This window comes from Eublepharis macularius, chromosome 12 (assembly GCF_028583425.1).
Source record: "Eublepharis macularius isolate TG4126 chromosome 12, MPM_Emac_v1.0, whole genome shotgun sequence".
Classification (NCBI taxonomy): Eukaryota; Metazoa; Chordata; class Lepidosauria; order Squamata; family Eublepharidae; genus Eublepharis; species Eublepharis macularius.
This window is the reverse complement of record NC_072801.1, coordinates 3,252,066-3,274,854: the sequence shown is the minus strand read 5'-3', so window position 1 is coordinate 3,274,854 and position 22,789 is coordinate 3,252,066. Positions and strand designations below refer to the sequence as shown.

General features: G+C 44.3%; 1 pseudogene; it reads left to right on the top strand.

The window, feature by feature from the left end:
* LOC129338474 (ATP-dependent DNA helicase DDX11-like) overlaps positions 1–22,789 on the top strand; it is a 75,312-nt pseudogene that overhangs the window by 4,923 nt on the left and 47,600 nt on the right.

Below are 22,789 nucleotides of genomic sequence, written 5' to 3'. Positions count from 1 at the left end.
ATTATTCTCTATCAATGTTCTATCAGTTAACCTATACATATCTATATATATATCAATCTATTAATCTAACTGCTTATAAATTCACATTTCTCTTCCTCCCCCGGTAAAGTCACCCCTCTCTTTTGTACTTTTATTATACTTCAGTAGTTCTCAAACTGCCACAGTTTTCCTCCCACCTCCCATTTCTTCTCCAAATATTGTTTCAGCTTCTCCCAGTCTGTGTTAAACTGCCCTGAGTCCAGATCTCTCAGTTTTCTTGTCATCTTGTCCATTTCAGCCATATACAGCAATTTGTAGATCCAATCTTCAATAGTTGGCACTTCTTGTACTTTCCATTTCTGCGCATACAAAAGTCTAGCTGCTGCAGTCATATAAAAAATCAACGTCCTATGATGGGCTGGAATTCCCTCCATTCCCAAGTTTAGCAGCAGGAGTTCTGGGTTCTTATTTATTTGAAACTGTAGAATTTCACTCATTTCTCTTATTATTTCCCCCCAGAACTGCCTAGCTACCTCACACGACCACCACATATGATAGAGGGAGCCCTCATGTTTCTTACATTTCCAGCATTTATTAGAAGTATTCAAGTTCCCTAGCGCAATCTTCTTTGGTGTCATGTACCAACGATAGATCATTTTGAAAATGTTCTCTTTAATATTGATACATGTCGTTATCTTCATTGTAGTTTTCCACAAGTATTCCCATGCCTCCATTGTTATTTCTTTATTGAAATTTATAGCCCATTTCACCATCTGTGTTTTAACTATCTCATCCTCAGTATACCATTTCAACAGTACTTGGTATACCTTGGATATTCTTTTCTTGTCTTCTTTAAGAAGGGTCTGCTCTAGTTCCGAGTTCTCTGTTCGTATGCCCCCTCTTGCAGAGTCCGAATTGTATAAATCTCTAATCTGTCTGTACTGGAACCAATCGTAATTAGGTGATAGTTCCTCTTGCGTCTTTATTCTACGTTTAGATACTTCAATTTTAGTTATTTCTTTGTATGTTAAACATTGTTGCTCGTTATCAACAGCTCTCGGATCTATCACCTCGTATGGAACCACCCACAAGGGGGTTCCTTCTTGTAAGTAAATTCTGTACTTCTTCCAGATTGTATATAAACTTCTCCTTACAAAATGATGTAGGAACATCGAGTTGACCTTTACTTTGTCGTGCCATAGGTATGCGTGCCATCCAAAAATTTTTTTATATCCCTCTAGGGCTAATAGTTTCTTATTCTTTAATGTCATCCACTCTTTTAGCCAAACTAGGCAGATTGCATCGTGGTAAAGTCTCAGATTGGGCAGTTGCATTCCGCCTCTCTCCTTTGCATCTTGTAAAACTTTTACTTTCACTCGAGGTTTCTTGCCTGCCCAAACAAAATCTGATATTTTCCTCTGCCATTTTTCAAATTGTTTAGAGTCTCTGATGATTGGTATTGTCTGTAACAGAAACATTACTCTTGGTAACACATTCATCTTAACTGCTGCAATCCTGCCCAGCCATGACAGGTTCAATCTATTCCATTTAATCAAGTCTCTCTCTATCTGAGTCCATAATTTTTCATAATTATTCTTGAATAAATCTATATTTTTTGCAGTCAGCTCAACTCCCAAGTATTTCACCTTACTAGTTACTTCACAGTCCGTTGTTTCCATTAACAATTGTTGTTTCTGCTTAGTCATGTTTTTGCATAATATCTTTGACTTCTTTTTGTTAATGAAGAAACCTGCCAAGTCTCCAAACTCCTTGATCTTGTCTATCACTTTTGGCATGTTCTCCAGTGGGTCTTCTACGATTAACATTATGTCGTCTGCAAATGCTCTGACCTTATATGAATAGTCCTTTATTTTTATTCCTCGTATTTCCTCATCTTGTCGGATTTGTATCATCAGAATCTCCAATACTAAAATGAACAACAATGGAGATAACGGGCAACCTTGTCTTGTTCCTTTACTAATCATCAATTTCTTGGTCAGTTCATCATTCACTACAATTGCTGCAGTCTGGTCTCTATAAATTTCCTTAATTGCTCTGACGAATCTTTCTCCCAATTGTAGCTTTTCCATAGTGGCAAACATAAAGTCCCAGTTTAAATTGTCAAACGCTTTTTCAGCGTCTACAAAGAAGAAACCAACCTCTTTGTCACAACGCTTGTCATAGTATTCAATAGCATTGATCACTGTCCTTAAATTGTCTCTTATTTGTCTGTCTGGCAAAAAGCCTGCTTGTTCCTCCTCTATGACTTCCGAGAGCCACCCCTTCAATCTCTCCGCCAATATCTTCGCAAAAATTTTATAGTCATTGTTAAGTAGTGATATAGGTCTGTAGTTTTTCACGTTGGTCAGGTCTTGGCCCTCTTTTGGGATCAATGATATATTCGCTTCACTCCAAGTATCTGGAATCCTTTGATCCCTAAAAACTCCATTCATCACCTCTTTTAGGAATGGTGCCAGTTCATTGGCCATTGTCTTATAAAATTTAGCCGTAAGTCCATCTGGCCCTGGCGCCTTTCCTAGATTTGCGGATTGTATTGCCTTGCTTATTTCCTCGTCAGTTACTTCACTGTTCAGCTTATTTCTCCAAGCTTCCGAGATTTCTGGAAGTTTGGTTTTCTCCAGATATGATGCTATTGATTCTTTGTTTACTTCTTTTTTATTATACAGTTTAGCATAGAATTTATAAAAGGCTCTACTAATGGTAGTCTGCTCCAAGTACGTTTTATCTTCTTCACAGATTTTATTTATTATTTTCTTTTCCCTTTTCTTCTTCAATTGCCATGCCAAATATTTCCCAGGTTTATTAGCACCCTCAAACGCTTTTTGATTCAGTCTTTTAAGGTTCCACTCCAATTCTTTATTACTCATTGCTGTTAGCTGTTCTTGAAGAATTTTGATTTCCTGGTATATTTTCTTTTTCCCTGGTCTCTTTTTTAACTGTGCTTCTTTGGCTTTTATTTTCTCCTCAATCTCTTGTCTTTTCTCCTCTTTCTTTTTTCTTGCTCTGCCATTTAAGTCCATTAGTATGCCCCTTACAACCGCCTTGTACGCATCCCAAACTTTATTGGTTGGTACTTCTTTATTCACGTTGTATTGTATAAAAAACTTAGTCTCTCTTCTTAATGTTTCCATATTCTCACTTTCCTGTAACAAGTCCTCATTTATTCTCCAGGCTTTCCTTTTTCTCCTTTTTCCAAATTTCCACATAATTGGGTTATGATCTGAGCCTACCATCGGCATTATTTCTACCTCCTTAGTCCATAACGCTAAGTCCTTTGAGGCCCAGATCATATCAATTCTTGATAATGTAAGATGCCTTGCAGAATAAAAAGTAAACTGTCTGGTTTTAGGATATTCTCTCCTCCATACGTCTTCGAGAGTCTCTTGTTGAATCAACTCAAAAAAAGGCTTTGGCAATAATCCTCTTTTCTTTTGTACTTTTGTAGTCTTTTTGTCTAGTTCCAAATCTGTCACTCCATTGAAATCTCCAGCAAGAATTATCTGGTCATATACAAAATCGTCTAAATGCTTCCTTAAGTCCTCAAAGAAGCTTTCCTTTGCACCGTTAGGTGCATAAAGTCCGACTACCAACACTCTCTTTAAGTTCCAATTACATTCCACTGCTACGAATCTAGCTTCCACATCTCTCATAACAAATTTTGGCTGCAGCTCCTCTTTTATATACAACACCACTCCTCTTTTTTTCTTGTTGGAAGCCGCTACAAATTCTTTGCCCAGTTTTCCAGATTTTAAATATTTTACATCCTGTTTTCTAATATGGGTCTCCTGCAAACAAACAATATCACATTTTTGTTTTAGTAGCCAATGAAAAATATTTTTTCTCTTATTCGGTGAGTTTAGTCCATTTACATTCCAAGATAATACTTTACATTCCATATTCATGGTTTTGTTGGTAAGTCTTTTTCATTGTCCTTAATAAATCTCTCCATCTCACGCTCAGATCTGATACGCTTTTTTGCCCCTCCAAACTCAAAGGACACTCCTTCCGGTAACTCCCATCTGTACCTAATGTTCATGTCCTTCAAAGTCTGAATTAACACTCTATATTTTTTCCTGTCCAGTAACACTGATCTGGGCAATTCCTTCATTATGATAATCGTCTTGCCATCGATCTCCAATGGGTCTTGAAATTGTTTTGTCACAATCATCTCTTTCATATTTCTAGTTGTAAACTGCACGATCACATCCCTTGGTAGTTTCCTCTGGGTTGCAATTCTCGAGTTCACACGATACGCCACATCTAGGATAGCCACAATTTCCTCCTCCTCCTTCCCCAGGTATTCAGCCAACACCTCAGTCATCTGTTCTTGCGCTGACTTCCCTTCAACTTCTGGCAGACCACGAAAACGAAGCTGCTTCTCCATGTGTTTAGTTTCTGCAACTGACATCCTCCCCTTTACCGATCTCATCTCTGTTTGTTGCGTTTCTATTAAATTCTCCATCGCGTCTTCTACTGTTTTGACTCTCTGTTTCGTTCCTTGTAATTCACTGCTAATCGTTTCCACGCCTTTTTTCACTTCTGACAGCTCCGACTTTACTGTCTGTGTAACTTCTTTGACCTCTTTAATAAGCTCCAATTTCGTGTCCTTAAGTTCTTTCATCATGTCTATAAGTTTTTTGTCCAAATTTTCTATTGCCGATTGCCACTCTTTTTTCGACATCGTGGGGCTTGCTCTAGCTCGCTCCCACGAATCTGCTCTCTTCCTCAACTCCGTGGCGTATAATTGAACGTTTTCCTTTTTTTTTTCAAATGTCCCAATCTTTGCCAAAATTAATTTTTTATATCCAAAATGTCGGGCGTCTTTTCTCTATGGTTTCTCTATGTTATTATAATCCAAGATGGCCTACTTCCTCTTCCGCTGAAGCCACGACCCTTCCACTTTCAAAAATGGCGATTCCCCACTTCCTGTCCCTTGGCAAGGGCCGCTTCCCTCCAGCCACTCTATTGTTGTTACGCACTTCCTGTCTCCCGTCTTCCCACAGCAGGTCTCGCGATGGTGTCTTTTTCCCACAGCTCCAAAACCACAGGTATTCAAAACAATAGTCCGATTTTTGTAATAACTTCTTTAAACTTAGTCTCTTTTAAAATACAACTCCTGCCGAGTCTTCACCTCCTTTTCACTAGTCTGTTGCAGTTTAAAAATCTAATTTCTTTCCTCTCTGTTTTTGTCAATCTGTCCCGTTTCAAGAGATAGCGATCTTTACCTTCTCTTCAACTTTCTCGGGTTGTAATCGCTGTTTCGATCTTAAATTCTCCTCTCGACTTCCCTCCCCGATCGAAGCTTGGGTATGTAGGTCTTATGCCAGCCGAATTGGCCCCAGGATTGCCGCAGAGATTATAGCCGACCCGTCGCAAGGTGGGACCTCAAGGATCGGGGGGGAGACTCCTTGTGTAGAGCCCCCCCTCGTCCGAGATCTAACTCACCCTAGGGTCTTGAGCGTTCTTTGCCTGCTCCCCGCCTGAGAGCAGTCGGCCGCGGGTTATTTTCACCCCTCCGGCCGGTTAAAACGGCAATCCGGTCAGCTCCGCAAATGGAGCTGCGTTAGACCTCCATGAATCCCAAACCGGAAGTCCTGGGCCCGGTACTTTTCAATATTTTTATCAATGATCTGGATGAAGGAATGGAAGGGCTGCTCATTAAATTTGCCGATGATACCAAATTGGGAGGAGTAGCAAACACCCAAGAAGATAGAATTAAAATTCAAAAAGACCTGAATACTCTGGAGAAGTGGGCAGCTGTGAATAGGATGCAATTCAACAAAGACAAGTGTATAATATTACATCTGGGCCGCAAAAATGGGAAGCACAAATACTGGATGGGGGATACACTTCTGGGCAGTAGTATATGTGAAAGGGATCTTGGGGTAAGAGTGGACTGTAAACTAAATATGAGCAGTCTCCTCATGTTTAGCCTCTCCAGGCTAAAAATATTGAGCTTCAACCTTTCCTCATAGGACTTGGTCTCCAGACCCCTCACCATCTTCATTGCCCTCCTCTAGATACCTTCCAGCTTGTCTATATCCTTAAATTGTGGTGCCCAAAACTGAACACAATAGTTTAGATGAGGTCTAACCAGAGCAGAATAAAGCAATATTATCACTTCTCGTGATCTGGACATTATGCTTCTGTTGATACAGCTCAGAACCGCATTTGCCTTTTTAGCTGCCACATCACACTGCTAACTCATGTTCAGTGTATGATCTACTAAGACCTCTAGATCCTTTTCGCACATACTACTGCCAAGACAAGTATCCCCCATCTGATAATTATGCATTTGATTTTTCCTTCCTAAATGCAGAACTTTGCATTTATCTCTGCTGGGAATTCATTTTATTTGTTTTATCCCAGTTTTCCAGCCTGTCACAATCATCCTGTATCCTTACTCTGTCTTTGACCACATTTGCTACTCCTCCCAATTTAGTATCATCTGCAAATTTAATAAGCATTCCCTCTATTCCTTCATCCAAATCTGCAAATACAAGCGTCCTGAATGATTCATCAATGCCCAGCCCCAAACCCTGCACCTAGAAACATAACATTTGGGGAAAACATTCCTTTCATGATGTAAACACCCATTAAGAAGAGATTTTAAGAAATTTGCCCCCCTAAGGGGTCAAAAGAGGTCAAAAGTGTTTTCCCAAAGGGATACAGCTTCCCTGTGTGGCTGGCAGGCTGCTGCCTGCTTGCGCCCCTGCCCACTGCCAGCTCGGCCACTCTTCCCTGATTGGGGCAGCCTTTCAAAGTCATTTGCATATGCAGGCTGATTGGAGCTCACAACATTCCACACCTCATCCCCCCCCTCCCAAGACAGTTGGAACACGGAGGTCATTTGTGTATGTGGCCTGATTGGTCGCATACGCCCCACATTCTAAACAGTATGCAGTTGCTGTTGTGGGTCATTGAATGTGTCCTGAGGTAAAATGCACCTCCCGGTCTTCCCCTAAAAGTTCATTAGGGTTGCCAACTCAAAAAAAACCAAAACATGCACACACAAACCAAAAAATGTTACATACCTATAAGTATAACTGGATTTAAAGTAGTTAAATACTGTAGCAAAACATGGGTATCAAGCTAGTCATTTATAAAAATGTTGAACAGAACAGGTCCCAGGACTGATCCCTGAGGAACTCCACTTGTCGCTCTTCTCCAAGAGGATGAGGAACCATTAACTAGCACTGTTCCTGCCCTCCCCCTCATGACCTGCCCAGGCTCACAGAATCAGCATTGCTGTCAGATGGCCACCTAGCCTCAGTTTAACCCCCAACCACCAAAGAAGGGGAGCCCACCACCTCCCAGGGAAGCCTGTTCCACTGAGGGATCACTCGAACTGTCAGGAAGTTCTTCCTAATGTTCCTCTTGAGGTGCACCAGTGCAGAACTTGCTCACCATTTCATCAAAAGGAACGTTCCCTGCTGCTTACTCATTCCCATTTCTGCACTCTCCCTTTTTAGAGCTGCAATCAGCAAAAGTGTTAATTAGCCCATTAATATCATTATCCATTCTGAATATAATTAGGATTTCCAAATCTCCAAGTGATAGAGCGCAGCCAAGGAAAAGAAAGGCTGTTTAGCAAAGAAATTCTGTTTTGTGCTGCAGTTCTCAATGCAAACCCTCCCTCACCAGGTAAGACCACCTTCTAGCACTTTGCCCTCCCTGCGAAGCCTCGACAGCGCATGGAGGCAATGATCACATCCCCCATTAATTGCTCCCGTGTCCAGCGCTCAGGGGAATACTGCCCGGGTGTGCAGAGGTTCTGTTTTGCTTTTGGTTCCAACGCAGAGGCACTATGGAAAGGAGCAGCAGCTGGTTCTAACAACTGTTGGACCAATGGAGGAAATACTCCCGTTGACGCGTGAATGTCATAGACATTCCTAATTCTCATTTTTAATTTGCAAAAGGCTTTCCCGTCTTGATTACATCTGTTCTGGCTCCGACTGCAAGGGCAATCCCAGGATTCCTAAGAAACAAGGGGACCACCCAGTAGCTGGAGACGAGGTCCAGTCTTTTGAAGGGCACTGAGGTTAAGGGCCGCAGTCTCTCCGTTGCTGAGTGTTAAGTCCAGGCCCAGAGGAAGCACACACAAGCACAGTAGCCATACAAACCGGTTGAAACAGCAGGGCTCTGCCCTTTAGCCCAGAGCTTAAATATCCTGGAGGGCAAGAGGTCCCACCTGTTCCTGGACTTCATCCAGCCAGGGCTTGATTGAGCCCCAATCTTGTGAAGCATTGTATGCGCTTAGGCAGGCTTCTGGCTGGGTAGCCACAACACGGGCTGCCTGCTGGGCACTATACTGAGCTACCTCCTTGCACGCCTGCTGCCTCGCTCCCACTGGGTGGGAGAAGAACCCGGAGGACCAGCGCGCCAGCATCTGGCCTTGTGAGGAAGGGGACTGGCTGCCCCGGGCATGGCATGCTGGCAGCGGCACCTGGCGCTCACCCTTCAGACTGCAGGGGGTCCAGTGGCATCAGGTGTCCCTTCCCCCAGGGTTGTTGCTGGCTCGTCCTGGTCACCTGTTCCCAGGTCCAAGTCCAGCCCAAGTACAATCACAAATCACAATCTGTCTTTTGAAGTACATCACTGTTTTATCCAAGCTACCAATGGAGAAACTGAGAAAACGTTTGCCCAAGGACCAGGGGCGGTGCAAGGGTTTGTGGTGCTTGCGGCCGGCCAGGCGCCTTCCCCACGCGTGCGCAAGCATGCACGCACTGGCCTGCGTGATGAGGTCATGTGTGATGTCATCATGGGAGCGCGCCGTCGCCGGCCCGATTGCTGTGGCGGGCGGCCTCCGAGCTCTCCTGCTCGGTTGCCTGCACCGTCGCAGATGCCTGCCCGTGGCGGCTGCGCCCGGCCGGGGGCTTGTGCTGGCGGCGGTATGGGGCGGGAGGGGTAGGTGGCGGCTGCTTTGTGGCACGCGCTCCCACCCCCCGCGTCTCTTCCGGCGCTCCCTCCGGCACCCCGTGCCTGAGGCCACCGCCTACCTGGCCTCAATGGGCGCGCCGGCCCTGCCAAGGACACAAAATAAGTCTGTGGGCTTAATTAATCCGTCTCCCAGAACACCAGTTATGTATATATTACCAAAGATTCATAAGGAGGGGTTCCCCCCCCGGGACGCCCAATAATATCGGGAAGTAACTCGGTCTTGGAACCGTTATCTAGATATCTGGACTTCTTTTTACAGGGCTTTGTAAGAAGATTACCTACCTTTTTGCTGGACACGGGATTTTGTGAGGAAGTTTGAGGGTTTTAAATTACCAGCAGGGGCAATATTGGCAACACTTGATGTTGCCTCATTATATACTAACATTCCACATGAAGAGGCACGCCTAGTGCTAATGAACACCTTAGATCAGAGGGAGTCTTTACATCCACCTACCTTTTTCCTGATATCGCTTTTGGAAATAATATTAGAAAACAACTATTTCAGAGTAGAGGACAATTTTTATGTTCAGCTTCGAGGAGTCGCGATGGGATGCTCTGCAGCACCTTGCATAGCGAACCTCTTTATGGGGCGGTTGGAAAGGGACTCAATCTGTAATCCTGTTATTAACCCATTTTGGAAGGATATTATTATATTTGTCCGTTTTATAGACGACCTCTTCCTGGTGACCAATGAGAACGTTGACATGCAGAATTTAGGGGAATGGATGAATGGTATACATCCCAACATCAAGTTCACTTGGAGTATAAGTAGGGAGTCTGTGGACTATCTGGATGTGACAGTATATAAGAAGGAGGATGGAACCTTGGCGGTAAAACCATTTAAGAAGAAAACAGACAAAAATTCATTACTTCATTATAGATCCTTTCATCCTGGACACCTAAGGGCCAACTTACCGTTTGGACAATTTTTGCGAATCAAAAGAAATTCCACCAGGGAGTCTGATTATATTGCTCAAAGCAATATATTACAGGAACATCTTAAACAACGGGGATACCCAGATAGGGTTCTATTTAAAGCAAGACAACGTGCTGATGAAACAATTAGAGGAGATTTATTTATACCAAAGGAACGAACAACAGGGGAACGCATTGTGGGTGTCTTTGATTATAGCAATAAAGCCAATGCTATCAGAAGGGCGATCCTGAAATACTGGCCGCTTGTCAATGACATCCCGGGCTGCGAGACTCCCCCTTCAGTAGCCTTTAGGCGGACACGGAATATCAAAGACCAGATTATACATTCGGACTTAAATTATGACATCGATCCAAGGGATACAGGACTACCGAAAGGTTTGTATAGGTGTGGAAGATGTAAACAATGCCCCCTAATAATGACTGTGGAGGATTTGAACCAACTAGGAATTGAGACCACGCATGAATTTGTCAATTGTGGCACTGAAGGAGTGGTATATGTTCTGAGATGCCCATGTGGATTACTATATGTAGGAAGTACTACACGTTCCATTAGAACAAGACTTAGTGAACATCAGTCTGGAATCAAGAACAATGTATTAGAGGCTCCTTTAGTCCAACATTATCTAGATAAAAAGCACAGCGACAGGGATATGTTGTTTACCGTTTTATTCAAATCTCGGAAAAGAGAATATATGGCTGCAAATAGAGAACTGCATCAAAAGGAGACATTTTGGATATACGAACTCAACACTCTCATACCCAATGGTCTAAATATAGCCAACGATTATACCTGCTTTTTGGGGTAACCATTATAGCAATAATGTCACTTTAAGGATTGACATTGTGCGATCAGGGCGTGGATTGCTTTCTGTAGATAAAACGGGTGTTAGTTGATAGGATACAGATGGAAGCAATTGACAAATTGGAAAGGGATATGGAAGGATAATCATAAGAATCTTTGAGTGAGTATACTGAATTATGAATGTATTATTACATGTATTGTATATTGGGGGTACTCTATATTGTATTGTGTGTATTTTCCAGCATCTGTGCTCTTTGAAAAAGAACTTTGGAAACGGACCTTGTGAGGATCTGGACCGTCCGTTAGAGAACGCAGTCACAGAACTACCAACGTACACCAGGAATATAGGTCTTCTCGGGATCTGTGACGTTCACAGTGTCTGGAATCACCTTTGGACTATACCTATATTGTATTTGTATGCAAGGCAAATTGGGTTCTACATGAGAAATAGTGTCATAGGATGCCAGAAAGCAATTGCACTTTAATAATAATAATTACAGCACTTTGAGCACGGGACACTTTAATGAATTGTTCTTAGAACGCATAGGATGCCTGTATGATTGAGGTCGAGGGAGGTTGCAATATATGGTATAGTTCTTGGTTGTGTTAAGAGAAACAAATGGAAATATAAAATCAATTACTACGTCCCTTATCGTCTAAAAATAAATTATGGAAACAGTGTTACATGATATTAATTGGTATATGCTTTATTGATTAATAATTGTGGAGACTTTTACCACACGGGTAATTTTCTTCTTTGACAAGGACACAAAATAAGTCTGTGGCAAAGGAGGAATAGCCTGTAAAATTCAACCTGGCTCTCAGTTTCCAGCATCTCCCAATCAAATCCAAGGCTTTTCTCCCTCTAAAAATATCACAGCCACTGTCAAGAGCTCAAGAATTGTTCCCTCCCCTTCCCTCAGTGTTTTGCCGCTTCTTTCTGCAAGATGTTTTGAGAAAGCCCTGCTTGTGGAATAGCACGCAAGACAGTTTTGCAGCAGGTTAATTAGACTTGATTTAGGTGCAAATCATGACAGGAGCCAGAAATGGGATCATCAAAGGTCACGCGAGATCCTGACAGTTAAAAAGTTACATGTTGTATTAGCTGACGTGGTTTCTGAGCTAATGCAATACAATTCTTGACAGGACTTACAAGTTACCTGAGGCTTAGTGAGAGCAGCAGACCAGACAGAATAGCATTAGTGCAATTTATCATCCTTCTACTTGTATCTGACCACAGAAAATCACATAATACTGAGGGAGAGGAGAGGAAAAGAAAATCAGGGGTGTGTGACATTAGAGAGCAGTGGTCAGCCAGTTTCTTTTTTATTTAACATGTTTGAAGCAGGAATAGTCTATCTGAGCACTGGAAATTTCAAAGCTCTTTGCACACATGATAGCCTTGTAATCTTTACAACAGCCCTATGAGGTGGGCCAAGGTTGTTAGAATAATAACTGGCCATCATGCTAGTCACAAAAGCACCACATACAAGAGAGGTGTCTTTGCATAGGAAAGGTATGCAGAAAACATGACTTTAAAAAATTAACCAAATGAAGGGGGTCAGTGCAATGAAATCGTCTAGAGGAGGACTGGGCATTCTTCAGGAGGAACCAGCTGTCAGTGGCAGCTGAGAGCCCCTTAAAAGCCAGGGAGAGCCAGTGTCATGTAGTGGTCAAAGTGTTGACTTAGGATCTAGGAGAACCAGTTTCGAATCCCTGGGGCTGCCAAGGAAACTTGCTGGGAGAATTTAGGCCAGTCACATACTCTCAGCCTAAACTACCTCACAAGGTTATTGTGAAGATAAAGCAGAGGAGAACATGTAACCTGTGCTGGGTCCCTACAGGGGAGAAAGGCAATAAATGAAGCAAAAAAAAATTAGAAAGAAAGGAAGATGAAATAGATTTGGCAGACTGATTTCCAAGCTGCCTCCCCCCCCCCAAACAACTCTTCACATGCCCCCAGCATGCTGTCCTTATGTTGCCAATCAAGGGCTGGAAGAGAGCAGGGGTGCTTGCCAAAGCCCATCTTGTAGCAGATGCAAGACAGGAACGAGGACCTCCCCGATCATCACAGCTGGGTTTTTTAGCCTCAGTGCTGCACCAGCTCATGAGAAAAAATGGGAGAGAAATTATTAACAGCAGCTGGAAGAGGAGGCTTGGAGAGTAACGTGCTGGTGGCCAACCAGGCCCAAAGAGCGTTTTCGCAACTCTCCTCCTGTTTCTTTTCCATCGGCGGGGGAACTGGCTCCCTCCAGTGGGCAAGTAGACACGCGTCCAGGTACCTGCTGGGATTTGCTTGAGAACATCCTTGGCAGAAGATAAGATGCGGCAGGTTTTTTTCAACCAGAAGACTTGGGAGCTATTTCGGCGGGGCTAGGGAAACTTTCCAGAGCGCTTAGCGGGTATCCCAAGGCCTTGGGAAGAAGAAAAAGAAGATTAAGGGGAGGGAGTTAGCCTGGGGATTCATCTAATGCACCAAATCCCACCGCAACAACCCCCAACAGCTATCAGAATGTTTACAAAACTAATCAGAGATCAGGCAGTGATCTCCTCGTGAGATCGATGGGAAGGACTGACAGTGGAGCAGCACATTTTTGAAACCAAAGGCACACACGAATTCTCCGACCATATCAAATTTTTCCAGCATCCCCCAGCAGTGGAAGCCACTAGAGGTTCTCATGGTCATGCCCAGGAATGCTGCGACTGCCTGCTTTAGCTGTGGGGTAGATGCCAGAGTCTGCAACCCACAGGATGGATCGACTTCGCAAGAAGCGTCGGTGAAGTGAGACCGACGGCTGCATACCCGTTCTTCCCTCCTAAGGAGTTTTGGTTCCGTTGCTTGTAAGAACAGCAGGATCGATTGCTCCATCCAGTCCAGCCTCTTGCTTCATGCAACAGCCAACCTGATGACCCTGGGTCTCGCTGCAAAATAGGCCTCTGCACGGGCATGCACTGCTTTTAACGTGCTCTCTGCAGACACACATCAGCTGAAGAGAGAGAGAGAACTCAAACAAATTCAGAACAGCACCTCGGGTGGAGGGAGTGCTCCTGCCTTCTCCCCAAGCCATTTTCTTGCAAAGATTCTCCGCATGGAGGTGTGAAATCAGGGATATAACTCTCCTCATGCGTGGTTTTCATGCAAGAAAACAGCACTGGGGGAAGGGCAGGAGTCTTTCCTCCCCCCGTGGTGCTGTTCTGAGCTCGTTCAAACTCTCCTTTTTTAAAAGACGCGTTGCCTACAGGGAACACGTTAAAGCCAAGTATCATGTGGGGAGACCCTCTGGAAGGCCAAGGGGCATGGAGGATTTTGCTGAATGACCATGTTACAAAAAAAACCCCACAGGTTGAACAGAACTGCTTCATGCAGCTACTCTCAGAGCTCTGTATCCTACGTTTTAGCTTCTCTTTATCACTCTAGCACACAAGGCTAGAAATCCAGGGGCGGAGCACTACATTTCATGTCCATAGACATGGTCTAGAGGCTTGCAATCCCTTCCATTTTTTAATCAAGCCAGACTCAGAGGTTCTGAGTTCTGATCTGAAGTGGAACTGGTGGAAAGGAGACACATGTTCAACAGTGGGGTCCATTCCAAATTACCTGGGGGTCAGTACAGCCCCATGGATTTCCAGAGTCTGCCTTCCCCTTGGATCCACCTGCATGTCAGTCCCTGTAATTTCCTGAGGGGATCCCCAGTATTGATCGCCTGACCCTCAAGAGGTCATAAACCAACAGGGCCCATCCAGGTCCTGGCAGGATGAGGGCGGTGGCTGGGGCTAGACATCTGACGAGAAACCATACAAAATATTCTTCGTTAATGTTCTCCACTCAGTGTTTTCATCCACAAGGAAAAGTTCCTTTTTTGCTTCCTTTCCTGGCGTTAGAAACGCAGGCCAGTTGTTGCTTTCCTGGAACTCCCCTGGACGATGGGAACTGAGATACTCTTATATAAACACAACAAAATTCCCCTCCAGGCACCCACAGCTTCTGCAAAACGTTGGCCCTCTGGAGATGCATTCCAAGCGTGTAAAGACAAGAGAAGGTTCCCAACAGTAACTGTTTCACAGCCACCCAGGAAAGACTGGCAAGACTGGGTGGGGGGCGGGGGGGGGAGCGGGTTGTGGCCCTTTCTGCCACAGTTGGGTCATAAACAGCTTTTTTTTAAAAAGATCTTGGAAAAATGAAATAAAACAGCAGAATTTCTTTGTTCACTGGAAATTGGGTTTTCCCTCTTTGTAACATGCAAAGCTTAGCTTTATATTTTTTTAATAAAAGGGCAGAAAAGGCAAATTTTGTCCCTCTGAGTAAATACCAGCTGCAGTGGTTGCATCTGGGTCTAGACAGTGTGAGGCAGGAGAAATTAGATAGCTAAATAATAATAAAAGGCCACCATGAATTTTAAAGTAGCCACTTGCAGAAGATGGTGCCTGCCACAGCTCTGCATGGTTTGCCACTTCAGCCTAGGGTTGCCAGCCTCCAGGTAGTGGCTGGAGATCCCCCGGAATTACAACTGGTCTCCAGGCCACAGAGATCAGTTCACCTGGAGAAAATGGCTACTTTGAGGGGGGGGGCTCTATGGAATTGTGCCATGCCAAGGTCCTTTCCCTCCCCAAACCTCACTTTCTCCAGGTTTCTCCAGGTTTCACCCCCAAGGTCTCCAGGAATTTCCCAACTTGGAGCGGGCAACTCTACTTTCAACATTCGAAAACCACAAGCAAGCCAGTGGCTGGCCAGAGTCAGAACGAAGGGGATCTCCGGGGCAGGGGGCAGCATCCTTGCAGAAAGGCACCAGCAGCTTGCCAGAGCGGAGCCTTCCAAAGTCGTCACAGCTGAGCCAAACGGAGGAAACTGCAGCCACTGCCCTGGCTATTGGAGTGACAAGAGGCAGGGCGCAAAAAGCAAATGCCAGAAGCCAAATACAAACGTCACCTCTGAGCTGAGGTCAGGGCAAGAACCCCCCCTGGGAACAATTTACCCAAATCCACAATGGAACAAGGCTGGTTAGTTTCAGCCTTGGTCGAGAGGGCACAGATCTTTGGAAAAGATGCGTCCCAGGATCTACACATCTCCATGGAGAAGTCTGTATTTTTCAAGTCCCCTGAATTTCTGAAAGGTCTGGGGCAGCTTTCCTTAAAAACTGGAAATCTCAATGTAGTAGGCTCCAGAAAAGGAAAAGCCATCTGTATGCATACGCATGTAAACATATGTGCATAGATGCTCAGAGAGTGACTCCAGTTCCCAAAAAGTAGATTCCAAGATGCATGAAGGTTTGTTTTCCAGCTGAGAAAGCATCCTTCCTAAAGAAATCTGCGTAATAAAATGTAGCCAGACTGTCTTGCTGGGAGAAATATTACTGTACCGCAAAAACTAATAAAGGAGAAAGAGAGACTCACACAACGCCTGGAACATTTTCTCTCCCTCCGCCCCCAGCGGATACTTTTGTAAAGCTGCCTTGGTGGGTGGGTGAGCGGGTGGGTGAGCGGGCGTCTGGGTGAGAAGGAAAGCTGCATGCAGGAGGTAACAAAAACTCAAAAGACAGGGAGATGAGCAATCACATTTGCCAGCCCGGCAGTGTTGCTTTGAGTATCGATTTATGAAGTTTTTTGAGCCTAAACAAGGCAAGCTGCAGTGAGATCCCTGGCTGGTAGGATGAGTGTGCCCCCACGAGACAAATGGCAGGAAGAGGGGCATTGGGAAAACGGTCCTGAGGGGAGCAGTATAAACCCCTCTCCCCCAACACCGTTGTGTGGCCACAGACTGAATACCCCACCACCGGCTGCTTTAATTTGGTCTTTAGGTGGGAGATCTACGGCGGATCTATTGGTGCTTTGTTTGCTTTGATTCGCTCGGATTTTTAGGCCTACAGATGTAAGAGAATGAAGTGGTCAAATGCCGAGAGGACAGGATGAACGGCACCCTCTTCAGACTGCAGGGGGAAGATCGCCACTTTGGAATGTTCCCCTATGCTTTAAAAACTCCCTGTAACTAGAAAACCAGCACAGCAAGCAGAGTGGAAATAGAAACTCTTTCTCCTGCTGCTGAGCTATTTTTCCATTTTCAGGGAGGGATTTTCTTAATGCAAAAAGCATCCTGCCTCCTGCCACGTTAACACCGCCTGCGTGTGCAAACATAGCACAGGGTCAGTAAAGCAAGCCACCAATTTTTCCTGGGAGCCAGCAGGATGTAGCAGGCCTGGATTTTTGCTCAGCTCCCAAGTTCGCTGGGTAGCCTTGCTGAGTCACTCTTGCTCTTAACTTTTTAGAGTCCCAGCAATAACACTTCCTGTGCCAAACTTTGTGTTCATCTAGCTCTGGGCATCCAGACTGCGCAACTAACACAAAAACACAAGGTACTTTATCTGATGGCACAAGGAAAGACTCAAAACACCCGCATGCCTGAGAGGGAGAGACTGAAGAAACTTGCTCAGGACAAAACCCAGCCATGTTGAGATGAGTCCTTTGAAAGCAGCCATCCACTGCAGAGCCATTTGTTAACCTGAAAATAACAGGCCTCAAAACCACAGTCTGTTAGTTGAAACAAAGACTTCGTGCCCTGGGGCTAGGAATAAATCAAGGTTGGGCACAGAATGCATTGAAGATGGAGGTGGCTCCACTTTTCCCTCTCATCTCTTGTCCTTTTTGAAAAACCTCCGCTTAATTGCTGTGGAAAATGCCATTAAACTCTGGAAAATAAGAGAACTATCTCCATTCTCCTCCCTTCCAAAGCTACAATAAATGGTTAGCATCCTAGAAAGAAATTGGGGTCAGACCCGTATCCCAGTTTGCTGGAGGTCTTCGTGGGAGTCTTGCGAGCAAAGACCCAGCTGCTCCAGTTCAACTAATAATAACTTTAAAATAAATCATAAGCTACTTAAGCCAGAAGAGCCAGCGTGGAATAGCGGACCGAGTGCCGGACTAGGAGAGTCAGCCTGGAAGTTCCCCGGACAGCCTGGGTCAGCCACTTGCTCTCAGGAGTCTTGTGATTATAACATGAGGAAGAGAGAGGCACAGATGCTGCCCTGAGCTCTTCTGGAGGAAGGGTGGGACAGAAATGCCTGAGACAGAAGAATTCAGTCTTATATGTTTAGCCAGGGCTTTTTTTCTGGGGAAAGAGGCGGTGGAACTCAGTGGGTGGCCCTCGGAGAAAACGGTCACATGGCTGGGGGCCCCGCCCCCTGATCTCCAGGCAGAGGGGAGTTGAGATTGCCCTCCGCGCCGGAGGGCCATCTCAACTCCCCTCTGTCTGGAGATCAGGGGGCGGGGCCCCCAGCCATGTGACCGTTTTCAAGAGGTTCCAGAACTCCATTCCACCGCGTTCCCCCGGAAAAAAAAGCCCTGTGTTTAGCTATATAAAGCACCTGGATGTTTATTTTCCCCTTATTTCTTATTTTACAAGTTATGGCTTTATTTATTTTCATTCTTCCTTTCTTCAATATATACATATATATAAAAATTATGGTCTTAAAATGACATTCAAAGGGCTAGAGGCAAGAAGACTCCTGTGTTAACTGTAAAGGCTAAAGTCTTCCCATGGGAAAGAACCCATTTTAGCACATTAATGTCATTAAATAATAACAATAAGAATAAGAATAAGAATAAGAATAAGAATAAGAATAAGAATAACAATAACAACTGTGCTTATATACTGCTCTTCTAGACGATGAGTGCCCCACCCAGAGCGGTGAACAAGTTAGTGTTATTATTATCCCCACAATACAGCTGTGGAGCTGTGGCTGAGAGGTATGGTTTACCCAAGGCCACCTACTGAGCTCATGGCAGTAGTGGGATTTGAACTAGTAGAGTTCTGATTCGCAGCCCAACCACTTAACCACTGTGCTACAGCAGCTCTCTGCTGCCCTTGTTGGACTGCCTTCACTTAAAAGATGGCACCAAGCTGGTTAGAGGGGCCGTGGCTTGGCATGCAGACGGTCCCAACAAGTGCAACCCCCAGCATCTCCCGTTCAGAGGATCATGTAGTGGGTGATGCGAGAGGTTTCTTCTTAAGATCCTGGTTAGTCCCTGCCAGTCTCGGTAGACAAGACTGTCTTTGATGGACCAATAGTCTGATTCACTATTAGACACCTTTATGTGTTCGTGTGTAGGACTGCATAACCTATAGAAGTCTTTCCCAAGTATTCTGCACTTTCCAGACAAAATTAGTAACTTAGGCAAGTTTTTTGGTGCGTGCGCATGTGCGAGCATGTGTGTGTCCTGTCAAGTCATGGCAGGCTCATATGGTTTTCAAGGGAAGAAACATTCAGAGGTGGTTTGCCATTGTCTGTGCAGCAACCGTAGCCTGCCGTGGTGGTCTCCCATCCAAATATTGACCAGAGCCGACCCTGCTTAGCTTATGAGATCTGATGAGATCATGCTACCTGGAGCATCCAGGTCACAGCCTAGGCATGTTAGAATACAATATTTTAAAGAAAAATACTTTGACTGTGAGATACACAAACACACATATGCACAAATACGTATTTTTTTTTTCATTCAGCCCCATCATTCCTTGGCAGCTGCTTCTTTGGCACCATCTCCCTCCCCACTAGCTGCTCCCCTTTATACTTCACTTTTGGGTGATGCCAAAAATGTTTGCCCTTCCTCCTAAAAGGAAGAAACCTTATATAAGCCCTGGACAAACAGATGCCAACCCTCGGCCTTTCTGTTATTCTTGTAAATTCTCTCAAGGCAGCATTGCCACTGAGGATATTAAACCTCGGCCTTTCTGTTAACAACTTCTAGCCCAAATTATATTCTAATAGACTTGTTTTTTTATACTCCCCAGACAGGTCAGCACCTTGTATTAATTCATTGCAGAAGATGGTTTTGGTTTTGCTAGCTGGGAGAGCATCCAGCCCACCAGTCACAGGACAGGAAGACACATCGAGTGGAGCGCAAGTGAACAAAGAGGAATTCATGTGAGTCTGTTCACTTGCCATTCAAGTGTAATTCGTCACTTCTAGCTTGGCCCAGAAATGGAAGAGGGGAGGCTTCACACAGCCTCCTTGTTGGCCCCATGCCTGACATCCAAACACATGTGCATACATACACACGTGCACGCATGCACACACACACACACACACACCCTCTAAGCTTGTAGAAAGGAAAATGGGGAGTTTAAAGCACTGCCTGGTGCCAGTTAGAAGGGTGGGTTCTAAAAGTCAATTTATTCAGTCATTTGGAAGAGAAAAATAAAAAAAGAACAGGTGATGATGAAGGGCTATCGCTGGGTTTGGGGGGCAATGGAAGAACCACAGGATTAAGCATTAACAGAGGCTTTGGCCCTCATAAAAATAGAGCACAGCTCCCTTTCTCATTTACAAACTTAGCAAAATCGCCCAGACTTGTCTGAATCCAGTCGCAGTCCTTTCCATTCATCAGGCCCAACATCATCTTTCCAGTTGTGTCGGCAGAGCCTTTGTTCCCACAGTTCAAGCAAGCTGGAATCCTGCTCCTTCTGCCCTGGGCTAGGCCACATGAATGCCCTCTGTTCAGCCTTAGTCAAGAAAATTCTGGGAGGGTTCTCCTCATACTCTCTGATCACGTGTGGGTCCCACCCGTCCTTGAATGAGGAGATTACTTTATGTATGATGGTCAGACCCTTGGTCCATCCAGCACAGTATGTCCACTCTGCATGCAGCAGCTCCCCAGGTACTCGGGTATCCGGTTCACAACCTGAGATTCTCTAACAAGAAATGCTGCAACCTTGGGACTGTCACCGTGCCTTCATCCTCACAACCACTAGGATGTGGTTTTGCACAAAGGGATCCAGCTGTTGGACCAGATGCCTCAGGGGCAAGCAAGACCTCCCAGGGTCACAGTTCAATGGCAAAGCCTACTTGTTTGGTATCCAGAAGATGCTGGGTTAAATACCAGATGCCTTCAGTCAAAGGATCAGTTAGCAGATTAAGAGAGATGGCATGAGTCCGCTGTAGAGCAGATAGTGTTGTGTACATACACTCCCAAGCTCAAACCTCTGGCATTGCCAGCGGAAAGGTCTCTGGGATTGGTACTGGCCAACTGCCAGTGATCAGTGTGGACTGTGCTGGCCCAGATGGATTCAGGGTAAGACAGCTTCATCGATTCAATCCATTCATATATAAAGCTGTGTGACTATTTCATTTTTAAGGAATTGCAGAGTTTATCCATCTCTCTGTCAATATATTTCCAGTCTTCTCCTCTTGACCCATTCTTAGCCTCCACCCACACTATTGGATACTTCCCAAACGAATACTCCCCTGAATACTCTAGAACAACAATAAGGGAAACCCAGATGTAAGCTGCTACTACAGGCAGGAGTGCTTGCTTGGCAGAAGGGTGTGCCTGTCTCTCGCTCAGCTCCAGCAGATGAGATGCTGATAGAAAGAACTTTCTGGATGCATCTTGAAGGGTGGGGTGAACAGGACACCTCTCAACCCCTTTTGGTCACTCCCTGGAGGTCTTTGATGCAACATCTCAGCTGCCCAGCTCTGGAATCCTGGTTAGCCAGTGAAAAGCTCCTCTGCTGTCCTCCAACAGAGTTCTTAGGCCTGAGTGAGCCCATGTCAACTTAGTAAAAAGTACAGTAGCACCTTTAAGACTAACCAATTTTATTGCGCACACACTGTCTCTTGTTTTTAAAAGCCAGGAATGATTTGTAACATTGAAATGTTACTGCTTATTCTCTCCTGACGATGCATCTGATGAAGAGAGCTGTGGCTCTCGAAAGCTTATGCTACAATAAAGTTGCATTTGACGAAGAGAGCTGTGGTTCTCTTTTTTTTTTTAAATAAATTTTTTATTGGATTAGAATCATTTAATTTCACATTACAATCAATTCCCCCATTTCCCAATTTCTAACCCCCTCCCTTTCCCCCCTTTTTATAGACTTCCAACAGTTTTCCAACCCTTTGTCCCTTTTCCCTTACTCATTTTAAATTCATCTATCTAACAAACATATACTTTCCCTTTATTCTAAGCAATAATTCTTTAACTATTTTTAATACTCTATACCCCATCTTTAAGTCCCTTCTTCCATATTAGACAAACAATTTGTCCCATTTTTCATAATTTCAAATATTTCTATAAACCTTAAACCATATAAACCATACATTCATATAAGTCAACCAATTTAACTTATACTCTATATGTTACTTTTTCTGCATATCTTATCCTCATTCTACTTTAGTTATATTTAATTATATTATTATTTCTATTCTACTTATACATCTATATAACTGTCATCAAAAATTATCAATCCATTTGACCCATATATATCTTCAGGTATACTTATTCAATTTAGTACATTATACAATTTTTACCAAAAGTAATATTAGTTAGTCAATCCTTATAATTAGTTATTTTCTATCAATATTCTATGTATTATTCTATATATAATAATCTAACAAAATAACTGCTTAGAAATTCTCATTTGCCTCTCCACCCCCCGGTAAAATCACCCCCCTCTGCATTTTATTATGTTTCAATAGTTCTCAAACTGCCACAGTTCTCCTCCCACCTCCCATTTCTTCACCAAATATTGTTTCAGCTTCTCCCAATCTGTGTTGAACTGTCCTGGGTCAAGGTTTCTCAATTTTCTTGTCATTTTGTCCATTTCCGCCATATACAGCATATATAGAGCTGTGGTTCTCGAAAGCTTACGCTACAATAACGTTGGTTAGTCTTAAAGGTGCTAGTGGAGTTTTTACTATTTTGCTATTACAGACTAACACAGCTAACTCCTCTGGATCTATGACCATGTCAACTTGTCTGTGCTTGGCAGCTTTGGGTCTTGCTTGTGTCTTCTCTGCCGCAGAAGAGGCTTCCAGTTCTCACCAGAAGAACAGAACTATGTCATGATCTCCTACAGCTCTTGGTCCCTCCTGTGACTTGCAGGATCACAATGCAAAACAAGAGCAATTGTGCAAGTTGAAACGGTCTAATTTATGCACCTCCTAGAATCCAGCTTCTCTCAGTGCAGAATCCTACATGTTTCACTCAGAACAACCCCAGCCCCTGTTATGAAACCTGCCCAAGCTGGGCTTTCAGGTTCAACCCTTTTCCAAGCTGGCCAAATGAATGCTTGCCTCTGTTGTTATCTGTGTGCCGCAAAAATAATAAATACGCCTCATGCAGCAC